Here is a 23,605-nt window from a genome sequence, read left to right on the forward strand (position 1 = left end):
TCCTGATTTCAATCGATTCTCAACAACAACACCAACATGGCCAGGGGGCCCTAAGCAGCTGCTTAATCTGTTTATTGTCATGTTTTGGTTCTGTTTAGGGTGGGTTTTTGCTTTGTTTTTTGTTGGGTTTTGAGTTTGTCATGTTTATGTTCTGTTTTTCTTGTCTTCCATAGTCTCGTTAAGCCTCACTGATGTCCACCTGTGTTTGCCTGCCCTTCCTCATGTGTCAACCAATCAGCATCCCCGTCCACTTGTGTCTTGCCCAGCTGTGTCTCATCGTGCTCAATTAGTGTGTGTACTTAGTTTTCGGTTTTCGCTTCAGTTCTTGTCGGTTCATTGTTCTTGTTGCCCCACGTCCGTGCTCCCAGAGTTAAGTCTGCTCGTGCATTGTTTTTCCCTTCGGTGTTTTGTTATTCTTTGTTACCAAGCCCTGTTTGCAACTTTAGTTTTGTTTGATTAAATTTACTCCGTTTTCGCACCTCTGCCTCCCTGACTTGTCCGCTTCCTGAATTTGGGTCCACCACCACACTTTCAAGTCCTGACAGAATGAACCGACCACGAAAGGACCCAGCAGGGAGCCGGTGCCGACCGGCACGACGTCGGCCAGCTCCCAGACGCCATCAGCCTGTTGACCAACCCCGTTCCCTCTGTGTAGGTTCAGCTTTCTTTTCTGGTTCTTGTGTCTCCGTGTCCTCCTCACCCGTTAAAGCATATTTACCCAGTTCACCTCCTTGTGATTCCCTTTACAGTTATTTAAGTGATTCTGATTTTGAGCTCACAGACACCGAGTTAAACTATTCTGATTTGGACACCAGTTTTTGTTCACCTAGTAGTTCCCCCAGTGCACTTCCTTATGACACAATTTTATCACCCCACGTTTTTGTTGACCACGTTCCCGAGTTTGATTTTGATTCTGACTTAGAGGATGAATGTGAAGTGAGTGAGCACACCAAGTTTGGTTTGAGTGCGAGTGAAAGCTTTTATAGTTTTTTGTTTGCACGTTCCCTGTCAAAGTCACTTACACCCCTTCCTAGTCTTGTTTCGTCTGTTGATGCACCCCTTAACTTAGTCCCTGGTGTGTCTCGAGTTCCCCGGTCCCTTGGTCAACAGGCTGGTGTGACTACAGCCCCAGCTTCCCGCAGACAGAGGAGGAGGCAGAGGCGACCCAAGCCGCAGCCTGTGCCGCTGCCGCCGCAGCCCCTGGCCGCTTCGCCCGTGCCGCTGCCGCCGCAGCCCCTGGCCGCTTCGCCCGTGCCGCTGCCGCCGCAGCCCCTGGCCGCTTCGCCCGTGCCGCTGCCGCCGCAGCCCCTGGCCGCTTCGCCTGTGCCGCTGCCGCCGCAGCCCCTGGCCGCTTCGCCTGTGCCGCTGCCGCCGCAGCCCCTGGCCGCTTCGCCTGTGCCGCTGCCGCCGCAGCCCCTGGCCGCTTCGCCTGTGCCGCTGCCGCCGCAGCCCCTGGCCGCTTTGCCTGGGCCGCAACCTCCTGCTCCTCGACCGGCGGCGCCCGGCCAGCGGCCGCCTTCTCCACCAGTTCCGGCGGCGCCCGGCCAGCGGCCGCCTTCTCCACCAGTTCCGGCGGCGCCCGGCCAGCGGCCGCCTTCGCCAGCATCAGTTCCGGCGGCGCCCGGCCAGCGTCCGCTATCTCCACCACCAGTTCCGGCGGCGCCCGGCCAGCGGCCGCCTTTGCATGCACCAGTTCCGGCGGCGCCCGGCCAGCGGCCGCCTTTGCATGCACCAGTTCCGGCGGCGCCCGGCCAGCGGCCGCCTTTGCATGCACCAGTTCCGGCGGCGCCCGGCCAGCGGCCGCCTTTGCATGCACCAGTTCCGGCGGCGCCCGGCCAGCGGCCGCCTTTGCATGCACCAGTTCCGGCGGCGCCCGGCCAGCGGCCGCCTTCGCCTGCACCAGTTCCGGCGGCGCCCGGCCGGCGACCGCCTTCTCCACCACCTGTTCCGGCGGCGCCCGGCCAGCGGCCGCCTTCGCTTGCACCAGTTCCGGCGGCGCCCGGCCAACGGCCGCCATCGCTTGCACCAGTTCCGGCGGCGCCCGGCCAGCGGCCGCCTTCGCATGCACCAGTGCCGGCGGCGCATGGATTGCGGCCGCCACCTCCTGTTCCTCGTCAGGCGGCGCATGGATTGCGGCCGCCACCTCCTGTTCCTCGTCAGGCGGCGCATGGATTGCGGCCGCCACCTCCTGTTCCTCGTCCGGCGGCGCACGGAATGCGGCCGCCACCCCCTGTTCCTCGTCCGGCGGCGCATGGATTGCGGCCGCCGCCTCCTGTTCCTCGTCCGGCGGCGCATGGAATGCGGCCGCCACCTCCTGTTCCTCGTCAGGCGGCGCATGGATTGCGGCCGCCACCTCCTGTTCCTCGTCCGGCGGCGCATGGATTGCGGCCGCCACCTCCTGTTCCTCGTCCGGCGGCGCATAGATTGCGGCCGCCGCCTCCTGCTCCTCGACCGGCGCCGCCCGGCCAGCGGCCGCCATCGCCTGCACCAGTTCCGGCGGCGCCCGGCCAGCGGCCGCCATCGCCTGCACCAGTTCCGGCGGCGCCCGGCCAGCGGCCGCCATCGCCTGCACCAGTTCCGGCGGCGCCCGGCCAGCGGCCGCCATCGCCTGCACCAGTTCCGGCGGCGCCCGGCCAGCGGCCGCCATCGCCTGCACCAGTTCCGGCGGCGCCCGGCCAGCGGCCGCCATCGCCTGCACCAGTTCCGGCGGCGCCCGGCCAGCGGCCGCCATCGCCTGCACCAGTTCCGGCGGCGCCCGGCCAGCGGCCGCCATCGCCTGCACCAGTTCCGGCGGCGCCCGGCCAGCGGCCGCCATCGCCTGCACCAGTTCCGGCGGCGCCCGGTCAGCGGCCGCCATCGCCTGCACCAGTTCCGGCGGCGCCCGGTCAGCGGCCGCCATCGCCTGCACCAGTTCTGGCCGCGCCCGGCCAGCGGCCGCCATCGCCTGCACCAGTTCCGGCGGCGCCCGGCCAGCGGCCGCCTCCGCCAGCGTCAACCCTGGCGGCGCCCGGCCAGCGGCCGCCTCCGCCAGCGTCAACCCTGGCGGCGCACGACTTGAGGCCGTCGCCTCCAGCTCCTCGTCTGGCGGCGACCATCCCGCCGCCACCTCTGCTACTCGTTGACCGCTGCCGCCGCAGCCCCTGGCCGCTTCGCCTGTGCCGCTGCCGCCGCAGCCCCTGGCCGCTTCGCCTGTGCCGCTGCCGCCGCAGCCCCGGGCCGCTTCGCCTGTGCCGCTGCCGCTGCAGCCCCTGGCCGCTTTGCCTGGGCCGCAACCTCCTGCTCCTGACCGGCCCCGCCGGGCCCTCCTCGTCGGGCGTCGAGGACGCCCTCCTGACCGGCCCCGCCGGGCCCTCCTCGTCGGGCGTCGAGGACGCCCTCCTGACCGGCCCCGCCGGGCCCTCCTCGTCGGGCGTCGGGGACGCCCTCCTGACCGGCCCCGCCGGGCACTCCTCGTCTGGCGTCGGGGACGCCCTCCTGACCGGCCCCGCCGGGCCCTCCTCGTCGGGCGTCGGGGACGCCCTCCTGACCGGCCCCGCCGGGCCCTCCTCGTCGGGCGTCGGGGACGCCCTCCTGACCGGCCCCGACGGGCACTCCTCGTCTGGCGTCGGGGACGCCCTCCTGACCGGCCCCGCCGGGCACTCCCCGTCTGGCGTCCGGGACGCCCACCGGACCGGCCCCTCTGGGCACTCCTCGTCTGGCGTCCGGGACGCCCACCTGACTGGCCCTCTGGGCACTCCTCATCTGGCGTCCGGGACGCCCACCTGACTGGTCCTCTGGGCACTCCTCGTCTGGCCACCTCTAGGCTTTTGGCATTTTTTTTTTTTTTTTTTTGGACTGCCCTTGATAGTGGGCCATGCACCCTCCCGCCTGTTTTGTTGTTTTTGGACCTTATGGGACATCTGGGAGCTGTCCCTTGAAGGGGGGGTACTGTCATGTTTTGGTTCTGTTTAGGGTGGGTTTTTGCTTTGTTTTTTGTTGGGTTTTGAGTTTGTCATGTTTATGTTCTGTTTTTCTTGTCTTCCATAGTCTCGTTAAGCCTCACTGATGTCCACCTGTGTTTGCCTGCCCTTCCTCATGTGTCAACCAATCAGCATCCCCGTCCACTTGTGTCTTGCCCAGCTGTGTCTCATCGTGCTCAATTAGTGTGTGTACTTAGTTTTCGGTTTTCGCTTCAGTTCTTGTCGGTTCATTGTTCTTGTTGCCCCACGTCCGTGCTCCCAGAGTTAAGTCTGCTCGTGCATTGTTTTTCCCTTCGGTGTTTTGTTATTCTTTGTTACCAAGCCCTGTTTGCAACTTTAGTTTTGTTTGATTAAATTTACTCCGTTTTCGCACCTCTGCCTCCCTGACTTGTCCGCTTCCTGAATTTGGGTCCACCACCACACTTTCAAGTCCTGACATTTATAGAGTGGGCCCCGCTTCCACCTAAATTCAGTTGGGAAGGCAAGTGGTATAGAAAATGGATCGGGGGACTCTCAACTCAACATCATTTAGCAACTGTGTTGTGGAACTATATACTCAAAGTAGTTTCAATAATAGTTTTAAGACTTCTGATATTGATAAATGCAATATTAAATGTAGCATGTGCACTATAATACCGAAATTATTCAATAAATTGCTCAGTCAAGAAATAGAAGTGGTTGACTCAAACTGTCTACAATGTCATGACCTTTTTAATACATGACAACAGAACACCCAGTTTTAAAATTATTCTGTATTAATAATAATTTTCAGCTGAAACCATATACTTAAAACCATCTCTTTAAATCTAACTGCAAGAGTTGGTTGTATTTCATCATTAATGAGAAAGGTACCGAGTCAAAGGAGCATTTTTATCTCAGCAAGGGCAAGAGCAAGTGATTGCCGTCTGAGTATCTCACTCCAATCTTAGCCTTAAGAGGGAGCAGAATTGATGTTGTCAACCTGGCCTGGCCCTGTCACTGGCACTGCAACAATTTAAGAGTAAGCAATCAAACACAAGGACATAACTGTTTCTAAGCAAATACCTTATCTCCTTTCACCTAGACTTGAGTACATGAACACTTGAAATAGATTGTACGTAGCCCCTAAATAAATCCTCCTCATAAGTCCTCCATCAGCTGAATTGGTTAAATAGTGTGAATGTTTGACAATCAAAACACTGGCTTTATGACCACGGCCTTGTGAAGCTACATTCACCTTTCTCCTTCTGAAAGCATGTGCAAAATAGTGGTAGAAGACCAGCTACAAATATCACGTACGAGTGTTGTTCATCTTCTTGGTCATGCAGAATGATGACTCTGCATGTCTTTTTATACGAGAACAGAAAAGGAGATTCTTATGCTCCCTCTGTGGTGGTTTGTATTGTGATTGATATTTATTGGAAATGCAGTCAGAACAAAGTTTGAGAGAGGACAGATAGAGAAAAGAGAGAACAGAGCAAAAATGAGGATGGCGTTATACAACATCACAAAACTTTACATGAGAGTTGGGTTTGTTTACTTTGCACATTATGTGGGGGAAATGGGAAGAAGTGTTGGCAATGTATTACAAAAAAGCATGTTACTGTAAGTTAAGCACATTTTAGAGTACTAACTCATCTAAAAGGTTACATTTTCCCAATAAGTAATCAGACTACAGTTACTCTTCAAGTGCTTCTGATAGTTATTTTTGTAGAAGACATATTCTTCTATGTACAAGTTAGCATTTCGAAAAGAGTGACATTTTAAAGCACTATAAGCAGTTGCAGTTGACTACTGCGGGATGCAGTAGTTTGCAAGAATTGACAAGACTTCAATAACAAGCACGCACTTCTCAGCGACTCTTTTTCAGAAAGCTAATGGTTAATGATTCCTAACATTATAAGTGCTCCGTGAGGGAGCTGTCCATCCTCCCTCACTGAAGGTGTGATTGGAGCACTTCCATGTGAATGGAGGCCAGGTGCACCTCAATCTTGCCTAATTGGACATATTGGCCTATCCCAAGTGGCAGCCGGATGAGGGGGAGATAGGATATTGTTTATTTCTCAGAGGTAACAACAACTAAATATCTTACATTTGGTGTCAGGAGTGAGATCGTTTGCCAATCTGAACACGCACCGAGACAGCAATGGGGACTAAAAAGAAGCTGGTGGAGATCACACCTGAAAAGCCGCCTTTTGGGAAAGGAGACACAGGAACCAAGTCCATGGTAGACGAGTCCAAGGAAGAATCACCAGGTGACATTGATTTGAGCTCCATTGTGTATATGTTTCAGAAGTTCCTACAGTGCCAGACGGACTTGAGTAATCAGTGGAGCAGGGAGGCACAGAGGCAAGAGGACCGATGGAGGCAGCTGCAGGCAGCTGCAGGCACAGGCCAACCACCTTAAGCCCAATTCACACTGGCTGCGGAACGGACGTGGTGTGTTCTCCGTACGGCGGCCGTATGAACGCTGCTAGGATAGAATGCATTCAAGCCTACGTGTCAATTCACACCTGCTGCGGTGAGGTTTCATGAAGCTGAAGAAATTACACGAGCCGGACACGAAATCGGGTGTCTCGCATCAAGGTAAATCCGGTATATTTCAATATATATATATATATATATATATATATATATATATATATATATATTATATATTTTTTTTTTTGGAGGGAAGCTCGCTAGCTACATAGAGTGACACGAGACATTTAAGACAAAAAATGAGCTCAGAATAAATTAAACATGACCAAACGACACTATTTAAACACAAAACGTACTTACCCATGGTAGAACAGCCATGGTAGAAAGAAGTCCCAGAAATAATGTCCAAAAAGCATATTGATGTGACAACAGACAAGCGTGGCTATTGTTTACAAATAACACTCTATATACACGTCGTTATTGGGTGAACTCAACTCTCCAGTGTAAACCCCACGTGATCTTGTGGTCGGTCGGGAGCAGATTTCCGGACACACAACGCACGCGGTGTGAATTGGTCATTGTGGAAGCCCTACAGAAGCCGTACGTAAAACGCAACGCGTCCTTTCCACAATCAGTGTGAATTGGGCTTTAGTGAATCATCGAAGCCCAGGGTAGAGGTCCCGTGACCCACCAGCCCCCAACCAGAGCAACAGGTTGAACAAGTCCATTATCCCCTACATTACAGGAACACACGGCAAAAAGCTGGGCACAGTCAGCTATTCCTAAGTTGAAAGATGGGGATGACATTGAGCAGTACCTTACTACTTTTGAGCATCTGGCCACTACCTACCAATTGCTGGAGATGGACTGGGCAGTGAGGCTGATTAACTTGACTGGTTAGGCACGGGCCACATATGTGGCTATGGCATTCGAAGATTCCTGTGACTACAAAAGTGTAGTCACATCCATTTTCTTGACCGCTTATTCCTCACAAGGGTCGTGGGGGGTGCTGGAGTCTATCTCAGCCGGCTCTGGGCAGTAGGCGGGGTACACCCTGGACTGGTTCCCAGCCATCGCAGGGCACACAGAGACGAACAACCATCCACACTCACAAGCACACTTAGGGATTCGGAGCGCCCAATTAACCTGCCATGCATGTCTTGAATGTGGGGGGAGACCGGAGTACCCGGAGAAGACCCACGCAGGCACGGGGAGAACATGCAAACTCCACCCAGGAAGGCCAGAGCCTGGACTCGAACCCGAGTCCTCAGAACTGGGAGGCGGATGTGCTAACCACTCACACACCGTGCCGCCCGTGAAGGAAGCCACTTTGACAAAATATTAAATTGATGTGTATCGTGGGTAGTTCTGTGAGCCTGACCTCCAGCCTGAGGAGATACCTGATGGAGGTGAATTCTCAGTGGTGGAGCTCGTTGGCGCCCGGCCGATGAGGGGCCATAGCAGCGGGGGCTTCTGTGAAGGCAGAGGGTGCGGCATGGGCCACAGTGACTGCTTTGATTCCGGAGGGAATTTGACGAGCACAGTAGCGATGAAAGGTGAAGAGAAGCAAGCTGGAAGTGGAACTCTTATCCGGGGCACAGCCAAAGATGAACTCTGTGATTTTGACCAGTCAAGTTTAACCGAGGAGAACCCTGAAGGCAAGGACAAGGGAGAGGTGAAGGAGGAAGGCCCCAAAGAGATGACCTTGGACAAGTTGAAGGCAAGGCAAGGCAAGTTTATTTGTATAGCACATTTCATACACAAGGCAACTCGATGTGCTTTACACAAGGAAAGACAACACATAAGCATCAAGAAACAGTAGTTAACATTCAGAGGAAGAAAAATAAATAAAAATAGGTTACCAAATTTACTAAAAAGAACATACAATAACAATCTTAAAACATTATTCAACAAACTTTAAAACATTTAACATAAGAAAGTTTAAAATAATAACAAACACTTAATTAAAGCTGTTTAAAAGTCCCTAATCAAAGGTATAAGAAAAAAGCAAAGTTTTTAACCTGGATTTAAAAGCATTTACACTCGGGGCTGACTTCACTTCTGTTGGTAGCCTATTCCATCTGTGTGCAGCATAATAGCTAAATGCAGCTTCACCATGTTTGCTTCGAACTCTGGGTTCCACTAGTTGGCCCAAGTCTGTAGATCTCAGAGCCCTGCTAGGTTTGTACTCAAAGAGCATTTCTTGGATATATTCAGAACCCAAACCATTTAGTGATTTATAGACGAGTAGCAGAACTTTAAAATCGATTCTACAGCTGACTGGGAGCCAGTGTAAATCCTTAAGTACTAGAGTAATATGTTCTGATCTCTTTGTTTTGGTCAGAACTCGAGCTGCAACGTTCTGAATGAGCTGCAATTGTCATGTTCTTTTGAGAGAGTCCAGTCAGAAGACCGTTACAGTAATCTAGTCTGCTGGAGATAAAAGCATGGATAAGCTTCTTTTGGTCTGCTTGAAGCATGCAGTCCTTCAGTCTGGATATGTTTTTCAGCTGGTAAAAGGCTGTTTTAGTGATTAATTTAATATGATTGCTGAAGGTCAGGTCTGAGTCTATTAGGACCCCAAGATTTCGAACTTGGTCTTTAGTTTCTAAAGACGGTGACTCAAGCTGTTTTTTAACAGCAATCCCTCTTTTCTTTATTACCGAAAACAATGAGCTCCGTTTTGTTTTCGTTTAGCTGAAGGAAATTTTGGTTCATCCAGTTGTTAATTTGCTCTAGAGAATGACACAATACGTTAATAGAACTGCTGTCATTTGGGGACATTGATAAATACAATTGTGTGTCATCTGCATAACTAGGATAGTCAACATCGGCGTTCTGAAGCATTTGACCCAAAGGTAACATATACAGACTTTACAACAGGGGTCCAAGGACTGACCCTTGAGGGATCCCACATGTCATGGCCTTTCAATGAGATTTAAAATTTCCAATAGTCACAAAGTAACTCCTTTCCTCCAAATAGGACCTGAACCATTTAAGGACTGTTCCATTTAACCCCACCCAAGTTTCCAGCCTGTTTAACAGTATATTATGATCAATCGTGTCAAATGCTGCACTGAGGTCCAACAAGACAAGCACTGATACCTTCCCTGCATCAGTGCTCAATCTTATATCATTCAGTACTTTAATCAGAGCTGTTTCTGTACTGTGATGAGGTTGGAAACCTGACTGGAATTTATCCAAAAGTCCGTTTAAGCTCAAGAAATTGCTGAGTTGATTAAAAACCACTTTTTCAACTATTTTAGTTACGAAGGGAAGGTTTGCGATTGGTCTATAATTTGCTAGCAGGGAGACATCCAGTGTTGTCTTTTTTAGAATGGGCTTGACGGCGGCTACTTTCAGACATTTAGGAAGCTCACCTGATTGAAGTGAGCAATTAATTATTTGTTTTAAATCGATCTGAACAGATTTCACAATGGTTTTGAAAAAGCCAGATGGTATTGAGTCAAGACAGCTCGGGGAAGGTTTCAATTGCTGAACCAAGTCTACTACAGTATTTTGATCCACTGAGTCAAATTCTGTCATGGTAATTAAATTATTCCTAGGTGATTTTAAGTGCTGCATCATTTTGTTATTTTGCTGGTTTGTAACAATGTTTGACCTGATGGCTTGTACTTTTTTCACTAAAGTAGCAGGCAAATTCATTGCATTTATCTGTTGAGAGGAGTTCTGGCGCTGTTTGATTTGGGGGATTTGTGAGTTTGTCAACCACGGCAAATAGAGTGCGTGTATTGTTGAGGTTCCTACTAATAATTTCAGAAAAGTGTTGTTGTCTAGCTATTACTAACACTTGGTTAAAATGACAAAGACATTGTCTGTACAGGTCAAAATGAACTTGGAGTTTAGTTTTTCTCCACTCTTGTCATACTCAAGGACGCATCTGTTGAGGAAGGACGCATCTGTACTTGCTCCTGCACTCGCTCGTGAATCTAACTACTTGTTGATTTTTGCATTGGGATTTTTAACTACATTGTTGCAGAATGCCTGGCGGAAAAAGAGCTGACGAGATTGAGGAGATAAAATCTTCTCTTAAAAAACTCAGTGGAATGGTTGCCGAATTACTTGAAATGAAGAAGAGCATTGAGCCACTTCTTCAGGAAATACAGCAATTGAAGAAAGAGACACAGGAAAAAGATCGACGCATTGTTGCCTTGGAACAAAAAGTGGATGATTTGGAACAAAATCTTCGTATCAACGATGTGATAGTCACCGGTATCAAGATCAAGCCGCGCCGTGGCCCTTTGAGAGCTGCGGCTAGCACGAGCTCGGAAGATTCTGACCAATATTCAGGGAACGAGACTGTGGAACAGCAAGTGACACTTCAACTCAGAGATTTGGGATTAACTGTTGATCCTGCGCACATTCAGATGTGCTTTTCGCTTCCAACTGGAGGGACACGACCACCGGCAGTTCTGATCAGGTTTGTTGACAGAAAGAAAAAGATTGCTCTTCTGAGAGACCGTCACAAGCTTCGTGGGAAACATGTCTACATCAACGAAAACCTCACCAAACGAAATGCTGACATCGCCAAAAAGGCTCGACAAATGAGAAAGAATGGACTATCGAAAGCACGTGGACAAAAGACTGCCGAATTTTTATTCAAACTAAAGATAACTCTGGTCAACTAAAAACACGAATCGTGAAAGGAGCTGAGGAATTGGCAGCGCTTGAGAGACAACAGTAATTCACAATATCACAACAACAACATCACGAATTACCCAAAGCTGGAGTTGTATATGATTATTTGCTGACTTTGCCAAGGCTAACTCTTGTTTATACACCTGCATTGATAACATGTATTGCTGTTCCCGTTTGAATCTAAATATTGTCTGGCTCGAATTCCGTTTGGACATTTGTTCTAACAGTCAAGGCTACATGATAAGGCTGTATTGTGGCTCCAATGAATCTGCTGTCAATACGCAAAATGGGGGTTGGTGGTCTGGTTCCTGGAATGCAGCTGGCATGGGCCGCTCTGCTGGGTGAGCTAGGCTGGGCAGCGCACAGGAGTCATCAGATCCACAACATGCTAGCAACCAGTGGTGCGACCTGACCAGAATCAAGTGCTGAAATTGCTTGAAAGCAATGGGCCGAATGCAAGCCGATCTACTCTTCTGGAAAGCACGTGTGAAAGCTGATCCGAGGTCAGCGAAGACCCTACTGGTGAAAGAGAAGAATTGCGCTTGCCTTGGCTGCTCGCCTGGCGGGGTGGGCTTGCTGGTGGCGTCTGGGGACCGACTCACCAGTGCCAAATGACTGGGACTAGCCACAATCTAAACACGGACATTCAAGATGAACTGAGCGAGCAGTGTCTGGGATAGTATGGGATGGATAACGATAAAAATTAATGTCTATTCTAAATAATGTATATGATTGATGCGTTATAGTAATGGGTCGATGGGGACGGGTCTCGAATAAGCTTCGGCTTCTACCTGTCAGCCCTTCTTTCGGATGTCAATGTTGCAAATGATGTGATGTGATTGATGTAAACTGTAATGTGTCCGAAAGGAAAAAATGAATAAACTAAACTAAACTAAAACTTTTGCTCGGCTTTTCTGCATTTAGATTTCAAAGTCATTATGTTGGTAGCACACCTCCAAGATGTTTTAGTTCGGGATGAAATGGTCTTAGTTTTAATCGGAGCAACAGCATCCAAAACATTTGAGATTTTTGAGGTGAATTCATCCAGAAGTTCATCAACAGTCTCTGCATTTACAGTTGGTGATGCAGCCATTAATTCCATAAACATGTTGCTTGTATTCTCATTTATGTACCTTTTTTTTTTAATAGAGACAGTAGTTGTTTGAGCTTCTGGGATTGTTTGTAATTCAAAAAACACACAGGAATGATCTGAAATACCCAGATCTTTCACCTCAACAGATAAAATGAAGGCCTTGCAAGATGGAGGTCGGCCATTCCGTTCTGGGCCTGGTGGGCTGGTGCTGGTGGTTCATTCAAAATTTTTCACCCCGTGCAACATCCCTCTCGGACTTCACCAGTGAAACTGAGATTAAGTGGATGTGGAGTGAGGAAGAGGAAAGGCGTTCCGGGATCGCGGGGAGGCTCTGTGTACTGAGCCCGTTCCCCGGGGTCCGCCTACCATTCACTGTCCAGACCGATGCTGCTCGCAGAGGAATTGGAGGAGTTCTTCGGCAAGAACAAGCCAAGCAAGTTCGTCATCTGCTATGTGCCTGGTGGAGCAGAAAGCCGTGGCAGACTTCCTGTCTCACGGAGAGGGGTTGTGCCTTCCGAAGGGGGAGGAAATATGAGGGAGCTGTCCATCCTTCCTCACTGAATGGCCCATCACACAGCCGCCGGTTTGTTTACAACAGCCACCTGCCTGGCATCCCGCCCTGCTGATAGAAACTTGTGTCGCAGGTTTGACGTAAATCTTCGTTGATAGAAATGTTGAAATTTAATATTTATTCTGCACAATTTTTACATCATTGGAAAACATTAAGAATGTCTGTGTCATGTTTATCCTCCTACAGAAACCATATTAAAACAAAAAATATATTTCTCTTCCCCATCTTTTTCCTTTTTTCAAACATTTTTGAAAAATCTCCAGGGAGCCACTTCAGGGCGGCGCTAAAGAGCCACATGCGGCTCTAGAGCTGCGGGTTGCCGACCCGGGCTAACTGAAGTGAAAAAAATTCGGCAGGACGGTAAAATATTTTATTTAAGTTTATTACGCCGGTTGATATTCTGCACTGACAATTTTGGTTTTATTTTTATTCTATATTTTTATACTTGTGTAACTCTCTTGTAAAGCAAAGTACCATTATTTGAGGGATTATTGTCCAATCAAAAGGTATGATTTTTTATTTTTTTTTTATTTTTAATAATTATCTATAAGAGGATTGATTTTATCTCCACCATGTGACAAATGTGTGTCTTTGTAGGAGTGTAAAATCGAGTTATGTGTTACTGTTTTTGTTCCCCCCTGATTAGATTTATTTGATGGGCCTTTTATTTTTTTTTCTGTTTTTAGCCAATGAGTTTTTTTTTTTTTTTTTTTTTGTTTTTTTTATTAATCTAAATGTAGTAAAGGTTTTATTGGGCAAAGTGCAATATCATAGTGGGTGGTATCTAGTGTGACTTGAAGTTGTCCGTAATAAAGGTTCTTGTACTTTCTATATAAGCCTCACGTTCTTGTTATACGGAACAAACCTGCGTTTTGGCGTGGTGAAATCAGTTGAGATTACTAAGTGGTGATAGTGTCTTATTTCTAATCACTAATGCATAAGAAAGGCACAGAAGAAATTGACAAGCACCAATGGGCGAATACGAAACCTTTTTTTATTTTTAAGTTAATTATTTTAATGAACCCTTAACCATGTGTTCACCTCCTGGTTATTGGCTGGTTGGGGAAGTGCTTTAGTAGCTAAAAGAGCAGCCTGCCTATTAAATGCAAATTTTACTGATATCAGGTTAATTTAATCATGCAGCGAAAGTAGCTTAGCTTTGTTGCTTGTTTATCATTCTAGTTTAATTACATTGTTTTCTTAGGGATAAGTAAAGTTACGAGTATAGGTTGGGGATGATTATTTGGAAAGTCAATTACTTTTGAAACACTGAGTCAGCACCGATTTGGAGATAGTGGAATGGTGCAGATCAAGTTAAGAGGATTTTCTGTGTAACTAATGACCAGAAGTGTACAGGTGTAAGGGAAATTGGTCCAATTAATTATTAAATCAATAATTGGTCATTATTAAATTAATAATCAATTGGCTCGTTACTTGAAGGAGACTCAAACTTAATAGGTGTGTAATGTACATTCAACAAGCGGAGGCACTCTTTAAAAGTAATATCTCTACTCAAAGAAAATGATCTCAAGATTGAAAACATCCGTGGTCAAGGATATGATGGAGCTGCAAACATGAGTGGACGATTTAAGGGACTTCAGTCAAGAATCCAGTAAAAAATCCAAAGGCCTTGTTTGTGCACTGTCAGGCACATTGTCTTATTTTAGTGTTAGAAAGTGCAAAGTCAAACATCTGCTTTGTCACTTTTTTTCAACTTAGCTGAAAAGATACATTATTTTGTGGCCAACTCATCTAAACGGCATTCTGCATTTATTAAACAACAAAAAGCGATGTGTCCGAATCAGCAGCCACTGGAGCTACAGAAGCTCTCGGACACACGGTGGGCCTGCAGAGAAACTGCACTTAACACTCTGAGGAAGGTCTTCCCTGCTGTAATGCAGTTTCTTGAGGAAATGATAGAGCAAGATCCCCCACACTCTTTGGCAGGTGATGCAGTGATGATTCTTAAAAGCATCAATTTTGAATTTTTTCTGTGCCTGGAGATGACCTGTCCGATCTTTGACATCAATGCAATTGCGTCTGTTGCTTTGCAGCAGAAAGACATGGACCTGGCTGCAGCATACAAAGTTGTTGATGGGGTTTTTAAAAGTCTCACCCACAATAGAATGGAGGAAGTGTTTTGAACAAATGTTTAAACTGGCTACAGAGATGGCTGAGTCAGTGGGCCTGGATATCCCTAGTCAGATTCCGGGTCAAGCTAGGAGGAGGAAAGTTCCATCAAGGTTTAAGCTAACTGCCACAAGAGCCACTTCTGACCATCCTTTTGCAACTGTGGAAGAGTATTATCGTGTCAAGATGTTTTTGTGGACACTGTGACACAGGAGCTGCAACGACGATTTAGAGGTAAAGGTAATTCCACGTGGGAAATTTTGAATGCATTCCATTGCCTGACAGTCCCAGAAAACTGGAAAACAGCAAAGATTCCAACAGGGGTATTGCAAGATGTGAAGAAACTCTGCCAGTTCTATGAGATTGCGGAGGAAGACAAATTACAGACAGAACTTAAGGTCTTCCACAAGTCGCACACATGCCCCTCACCAATCAGAGTGGCAAGTATTCTTTCCTTGGTCAAAGAAAACGATGCACATTTGGTTTTCCCGAACTTGACTGAGCTGCTAAAGATATATGGCACACTTCCGGTATCTACAGCAACTGTGGAACGTTCTTTCTCCAAATTAAAGCTAGCTGGTGAAAACAAAACTTTGAACCCTGACCACAGAAGAGAGGTTGTCAGACCTTCTTTTATTGGCAATCGAGAAGGACATTCCAATCAGCTACAACAAAGTCATTGACATTTTCAAGAGCATGACCAACAGGAAGATTGTATTGTAACTACGTACTAAACACACACACACACACACACACACACACACACAATCAATTTTCACTATTATTTCCTGCACTGTTAATAATTTAACTTTTTTTCCTCACACTTTAGTCAAATTTTTGCAAATGCACTGTTAACACTTTTCTGCCTGCAACAATTCTTGGTGTAGCATTAATATTTTCCACCATGGTGAGCTTCTATTGTTTAGTTCCAGGCAGCAGTGTCTCTCTCAATATGGAGTCTCCAAATTGTTCTCCGTTTTTCTTTTGTAGCGTCTACACTCTGACCAAATTAGCCCAGCGCCAGCAAGATCAGTCGCAGCAACCTCTCCACAGATCTCCCCAACAGAAGCTGTTCAGCATACCCCATTAGGTAAAGCATGTACTACTTTTACTTTAACATAGCATGGCTAATCGTTAGCATAGCTTAGCGATTAGCTCGTCTGCACATGTAAGGTAACTTGGCATGGTTTAGCTTACCGAGGCCAACAATGATCAAAAACACGGATTCGCCCGGTTCCTGATCACTTCTCCTGTCTTCAACAGTTGTCTTCGTTGACTTATTTGTGTATAAGATGGGTTTTAATCATTTTAAAGTTGTTTCTGAGCGTTCGGTTTCTCTGCTGCGGTAGCTCCGTCCAGCGTGCTCATTCCTCGCGCTCTCTCTCCCCAATGTTCTCTCTCTGCCTGTCAATCAAGTAACTACGGGGAGGGACTTCCGGTTTAAATGAAGGTCAATGGCAGATTGTGTTAAAAAATAATAATAAAATAAAAATACTTTTATGGATTGAAATAATATTCTAATGATGTCATTAACTATTTTTTTTCTGTTTTTATCTTTTTTTATTTTAACCCTTAATTGTTCACAGGGTTACAGTAGCAAAGAAGCACTTCTTCAAAAGCAGTACAGCCACGGAGGACTCGACAAAGATTTGTGTCCAGCCGAAAGTGTGGCTTGAGAAGGAGGATGTATTCAGGAGGACGTATTCAGCAGGCCCTAAACGAGTAAAAGTTAGGGACCGTCTTCAAGTTGCGTGTTACAGAGGCTCAAATTAACTGTCAAGTCACCATTGACATTGGTCACTATGGAAATGTAAGTTGTGGACAGTCGACTTCTACTCTGCCTGGCCATGCTACATGTTGTGTGCTAAGAGCACTTTAGTCCCCACATTAGGAGAGGCCAACCATCACCGCCCCATCCCCACACAGAGTGACATAAAACTTGACGTGCCGATGATTACTCCGATCAGAATTGGCGCAGTATTTGGGATAGAAGACGACATCTTTCTTGCTTATTACGTCAGCAAACTCCCATTCAAATAAACGAATCTGGCTGTCGTTTACGTACCAGATACGTCATCACAATCACGTGTCCAGGATAATGGCGTTGGCCCATAGTATGTTCTTATTTTTGATACTTAATCGGTTTAAAAAAAAGTTCAGGGAATAAGATGCCAGAGATATTTGCACCTTTATTCTGTATACACAACGCCTAATCGAATACTGGAAAATTAGTCATTAATGGTGTTCTTTTAACAAAAAAAATGTAAAACTCCCTCTACAAATTACTTATTAAATCTGATACAACTAATTTGTAAATAATAATGAATAAAATAAAACAATTCCAATAACTTTAAATACATAGCCTGCTCAATTTCGGCCGGACTTTAAAAAAATAAATAAAATACAGCTGAAGTCACTGGCTCAGTTACCATTTAATTTATTGGTGCTAAATTTTAAATCATTATTTTTGTTTCCTGCAAGCCATCATCATTTTCCTGTTAAATAATAAACTGTGTAGCAGCAGAAATGGCACAAGATTGAAGAACTACTGGAAAAACGAGTCAGCCCTAATGCTTCAGCAATTGCTGAATTGCTCTCCCCCTCCATTATTTGATATGCTATATGAAAATGTAAATATTTTAAATTATGTTCACATGTGACACGTTCCATAAGAGCAGTATACTGAAGACAATACTATGCCGCAGTTGCCTTTGATGCAGTCTTTAATATGTATGTCCACACTGCGGAAGGATGGGGGAAAAAAATAGTCTTAATTGGTCATATGTAAGGCATTAATTGGTTTCACCATGACAGTTACAGTTAACTGTACTGTATTAATGTAGCTGACACTAAATGGCGTCATCATGCCAATGGCTAATTGGCATCAGTGTGACAACCACTTCAAAGAAAACGAAATGCAGTACTGTATACTCTCTTTCTACAGAGAACATTCAAACAGTTGCCTAGAAACAACCCTCATGGAGAGAATCACTGGATTGTCACTCACCCATACAAAGACAGAACAACAGTATTTCAACAGACTGAATTTAAACTGCACCTTCCTGCCTGAACATGGACATATCAAAATATAAGCACATGGCAAGCGGGTAATCAAATAAAAACACTTAGCAATTAAATCAGCATTTGACCACTGATTTAGTAGTCCACATTGTAATCCATTTCAGGTTTTGTGCCGACAGTTATGGACAAGGCTTCTCTTACTCTTATGTAACAATCACATCTGATCACTCACTGATGCTCCCAGCTGCAAGTTATTGTGATGTCATAATTCTTAATCATAAAGCACGGAGCCGTAATTTATATCGCCCTTTGGAAAGTAGTGTGGGATATTTTGAGGCTAACGTGTATGCTAAAAAATAAATAAATAAAACAAATCTGAGTTTTAGTTTAAATTTAGGTTGTCATACGGATGTTCTGATTTTGGTGCGTCTATGACTCCGATTTTTGATCTAGTAAATAAATTATAAATTGATTCCACGCACCTCCTGCAATTTACTCACGCAGTTTTTATTGATCTATTTTTGAAAGCCCACCCATTGATTTCGCACTGCTTTACAACTAATACTGTACTGTGTAAATGTTTGCATAAATTTGTAAAATGTTATTAGACTAAATTCGCGAATAGATTTACTTTATTTTGAATGCCGCTAACCCGGATGTTGTTAGCTGGGCGGATGTTACACGGCGCGCGCCGCTCAGTACGGAAGTAGAGACGAGAGTGGGAGGAGAAACAAGTGAGAGCAACGCTATTGACAAGAAGAAATAATATTGCAGTAAAATCATTCTACAACTGGTCAAGGGCGCACGCGGTAAATCATTTCTGTATTTGATTTCGTCTATTTCATAAAAGAGCTATAATTTCATATTTGGTTAATACTGACAGTATTTGCTATCATTGTGTCTACAATAGGAAATCTATATGTTGCTAAATGTTTTGCATCGAATTGTATATTTGACTTTTGTAACAGCATTTTGTACTTTATTGCATTTATTAATATAATTTTCATTTTGTTCCTTTTAGTTTTCACGGTGTGGCGTGATGTTCAGTGACTGTGTGTCTATTTTATTTCAAATGTTTTTATTGTTTTTCACACAAAAATGTCATGAACATTTGGAACAACCTGAATAGGAACATATATTAACACATATATCTTCCTCAAAAACATTATAACACACAGGCGCACCTATTTACAATAACCATTTCTACAATACAATTCAAAACATGTTCAAACAACAAAAGATAAGAGAAAGTAAAAAAACGGAAGAAGAGAGAAAAGGAAAAGACATAAAGACAAGGAAAAGAGTGAGTGGGCTATTGTTCCAATGAGTTTGCATCAAATATAGTAATCCAGGAAGGGTTGCTATATAATTTGAAAATTCTCCTTTTGCACCGTGGTTCTAATTTTTTCCAGTTGGAGAAAGGACATGGTCTCAGTCACCCAGCGAGAGTGTTTTGGAGGGAGTGGATATTTCCAATTTAAAAGAATCAAACGGTGACTGTGTGTCTAAAACACACAAAACATCATGTATGAAGCGTGGATGATTGACCAGGGTGTAGCTACACTCAGAGATACAAATTTGTAATCCTCCAGCTCAGCGATTCTTAAAGGGATACTTAACTTATTTAGCCATTTTTGGCAGTCAAACATTAATATTTTGCTATAATAAATTTGATATTTTCATTATTTTTCATGTTAAGATTAGTACCTTTAAAAACACATTTTGCAACTTGCTGTCGACTGAAAATGACATTACAAAGGCCCAGGTAACCAATCCCAGCTCACCTGTTTTCTAGGTTTGGTCATGTGACATTCACAAGCTGAGCTGTGATTGGTTCCCTGAGCCCTTGTGATGTCATTTTCAGTCGACAGTAAGTTGCAAAATGTGTTTTTAAAGGTACTAATTGTACATGAAAAATAATGAAAATATCAAATTTTTTATAGGCAAAATATTAATGTTTGACTGCCATAAATGACGGTAGTCGAGTGGTTAGCACGTCCGCTTCCCAGTTCTGAGGACTCCGGTTCAAGTCCAGGCTCCGGCCTTCCTGGGTGGAGTTTGCATGTTCTCCCCGTGCCCGCGTGGGTCTTCTCCGGGTACTCCGGTCTCCTCCCACATTCCAAAGACATGCATGGCAGGTTAATTGGGCGCTCCGAATTGTCCCTAGGTGTGCGTGTGAGTGTGGATGGTTGTTCGTCTCTGTGTGCCCTGCGATTGGTTGGCAACCAGTCCAGGGTGTCCCCCGCCTACTGCCCAGAGCCAGCTGAGATAGGCGCCAGCAGCCCCCGCGACCCTTGTGAGGAATAAGCGGTCAAGAAAATGGATGGATGGATGGATGCCATAAATGGCTAAATACGTAAAATACCCCTTTAACCATTGGGTTGGGCCGTGAGGGCCATCCAGTGGGCCACAAAGTAACACACGTGTGGCAGGGTATTTTTAAAACAGAATAATTGTAGTGTTCTAAACGAAGGTCGTGGTGAAAAAAACATTCAGAGAGGGAATAGCTCCAGTACAACTTCATTGCGTCCACTCACTCTCGAGTGACAACACAACGGTCTCAATCGTTCCACCCTTCTTTCCATGTATCCTTCCGCCAATCACGCTCATTTACAGTTCCTTCCCACCAAATCAGAAACAAAATAGATCCCCACAAATACATAGCTCAATGTGAAAATAAATCCTCTTACACTAACTTATAAATGGACGCTGAAATGAATTCTGTTCTTGCGGAATAACTCACCGTTTCCTTGTTGAATGATGAAGAGCGAGAGGTGTTTTGTGCATTTTTATCAGGTAAACTAAAAAAATCATTATAAGGCTAAGTTTCTCCAGAGCGTGCTGATGAGCGGATCATTTGAATCAGCTGTGTTGGAAGAGGGATACATCTAAAACACGCAGGACCACGGTTCCCTACCCCTGATAAACAGTGATTTGTAGATGATGACCACCTGCTAGCATATACAGTGGACACGGTCCATGCTGTGTTCGAGATGATGTGAATTCTGATTTAAACAGTTGACATCAAATGTATGTAAGATGTCTTCTATATTATGACATTATCAACTTTGTATAAGCAATAAGTTGATGCCTTCAAAGGGAGTATAGAGAGAACAATCCCAAGGAAGCTATCTGCATATAAGGAACTTTAGATTAAAGGATAAATAGCCGTTACTGGACTGCTTTATTTTACAGCAACATTCTTTATTGTCAGTAACGAACTGACACACAGAACACGCTCAAAGGAATATCCTTGGGTGAAGCGTTTTCTACATGTTGCGTAGCAGTTGCATTGTGTTGCATCAAATCTACGCTCAAATATGACCATAGTAGTGTTGGCTGATACAAAATGGGACAACAATATTTTTTTATAAGTATGATGACACAAAGCTCTCATATAAGCAATTTTGAGAACTACCAAATCGCACTGTAGGATTAAAATGGACCATTACTTTGCTTTTCTACTACATCCTGTCATGAGCAGAATCATCGTGTCCCAGTGGGCGTTGGGGTAAAGATGGGGTGCTTTCTGGACAGAACATTAGGTGTGAAACAACTAATTGATTTAATCGATTCTTAAAATATTTGCCAATTAATTAACTCATCGATTTAATTCGAACTTTGTTTTACCACAACAGTCCATTTTTTCCCCCCCATGTTTAGAATCGTTATGTAGTAGTGAAAGCCATATTGTGGCAGTAATCGGTCATGGGTGGTTGAAGGCAATCAGTAGGCTACGGCAGGAGAAGTTGCGAAAATTATATTTAATTGCCAATTGAAGACGCTAAGAAAGTTAATTAGTCTATTAAATAGTATGTCATTGTATTACACGCACATATCTCCGACGTTAGTAACTAGCCAAGGGAGCGTAAACAATTGACAGCTTTTGGCGAGTCACGAGCTGTATTCAAATACTGTCGGACATTTCAAACTCAGAAAAAAAAAAAAACCAAAAAAAAAAAAAAAAAAAAAAAAAAACCTTGACCGTTAATAAGTGCAAATATCTATACAACATGGACCAGCTCATTGGTCTAGTGCAGGGGTCGGGAACCTTTTTGGCTGAGAGAGCCATGAACACCACATATTTTTAAATGTAATCCCATGAGAGCCATACAATATGTTTAAAACTGAAAGTACAAGTAATGTGTGCATTTTATGTAATTTCAACACTTTTAAAGTCTCTGAATTATTTTTAATAACATTGTTATGCTGTTGCTAATCAATGCTGAGTATTTCTTACCATTAATGCGACTGGTGCTGCATGGTTTTGCTGATGGCTTTGTAGTCTGGTTGATACTTGGTGAGGTTAAGCTTCATGCAGGCGTTGAGACTTCCATCCGTTAAACGTGATCGTATGTTGGTCTTAATGTTCTTTAAATGTGAGAAAGACTGCTCACATGTATACGTAGAGCCAAACATTGTCAGTAGAGCAATACTCACACGCTGCAGTGTGTGGTATGTGACGGGAAGCGCGTTCCAAGTTTTGACAATCAGCTGGGCTGCGGGTTGAAGTTTTTTCATTTCTGCTCGCCAACTCTACTTGCTGTCGTACGATACTCCTCGTCTTTTTTTCTTCTCAAAAGGATTTCTAAAATTAGCCGACAACGTTACGTGTTTAAAACGAGGGAAGTTTACTTCCCGATCTCACGCACATGCGCACATTGGCCGCTATTTTAGACAGCGAAGGCCGAATTTGTCGGCTGCATGACGTCACTTCTGGCACGGACTTACATATGAATGGGTTGTCAGTGTTGCACGTTGGTAGTGCATTGACTGAAACTCCATTCATGTGTAAGTCTGTGCGTGTTGTCGAGTCGCGCCGGGAGTGACGTCAATGTAGCTGACAAATTTGACAAAAGGAGTCTAACGAAACATTTTTTTTTTTTAATAATTAAAGATATGTCTGCGAGCCAGATGCAGCCGTCAAAAGAGCCACATCTGGCTCGCGAGCCATAGGTTCCCTACCCCTGGTCTAGTGGTATAGTGTCTACCCTCAGACTTGAAGGTTGTGGGTTCAATCCCCGGCTGAGTCAAACCAATTGCAGTGTCCCCTGTGATTGGCTCCTGTGACACTTGTGAGGAGCAAGTGGTTTTTAAGAGCTTGCTTAACTCTTCTTCTTCGTTTTAAAAAAAAATATATTTATTTATTTATTTATTTATTCTTAATGGTGATGGGGTTTCCAAAACGTCCTAATTTATTGGATTTATGCAGACATTCTAGTAAGCCTCTAGGGTCAATAATTTGTGCCAGAACAGACTCATTCAACTTCCTGTGTGTGCTTCTGCTCATCTGTTGGGTCTTTGTCTCGTCCTCAACCATTCTAAGGTCCCTGAGAGTGATCACATCTTTGGTGAGCGGGATATCATCATCTTTATTCCATATATTTTCTTCTATACTGTAATGAGCATTAACAAATGTTATTTTTCCATTTTTTTTTAAGAGTTCCTGAAATTTCTTTTCCTTTCTCTGTCCCATGTCCTCCCACATCCTCCATTAGAGTCTGTTCAGTTAGAACTCCCACAGCTCCTTTCAGACTAAATCCCAATTTCAGAGCTGTAGAGAGTTTCCCAGACTCATTTTTGCCTGGACAAAGTCTCTTCACCACATCCATGACCATCTTAAATTTAGAAGGGACACACACATCTTCAAATCTTCAAAACCCTTGACAGTCTTGTCCACATCTTTGGCAACTACCATAAATCGTCCAAGCTCCCTCATTCTTTGTGCGATATACTGCTGCCTTGACTTGAAGCGGCCATGTTTTGCATAGA

This window comes from Festucalex cinctus, chromosome 9 (assembly GCF_051991245.1).
Source record: "Festucalex cinctus isolate MCC-2025b chromosome 9, RoL_Fcin_1.0, whole genome shotgun sequence".
Classification (NCBI taxonomy): domain Eukaryota; kingdom Metazoa; phylum Chordata; class Actinopteri; order Syngnathiformes; family Syngnathidae; genus Festucalex; species Festucalex cinctus.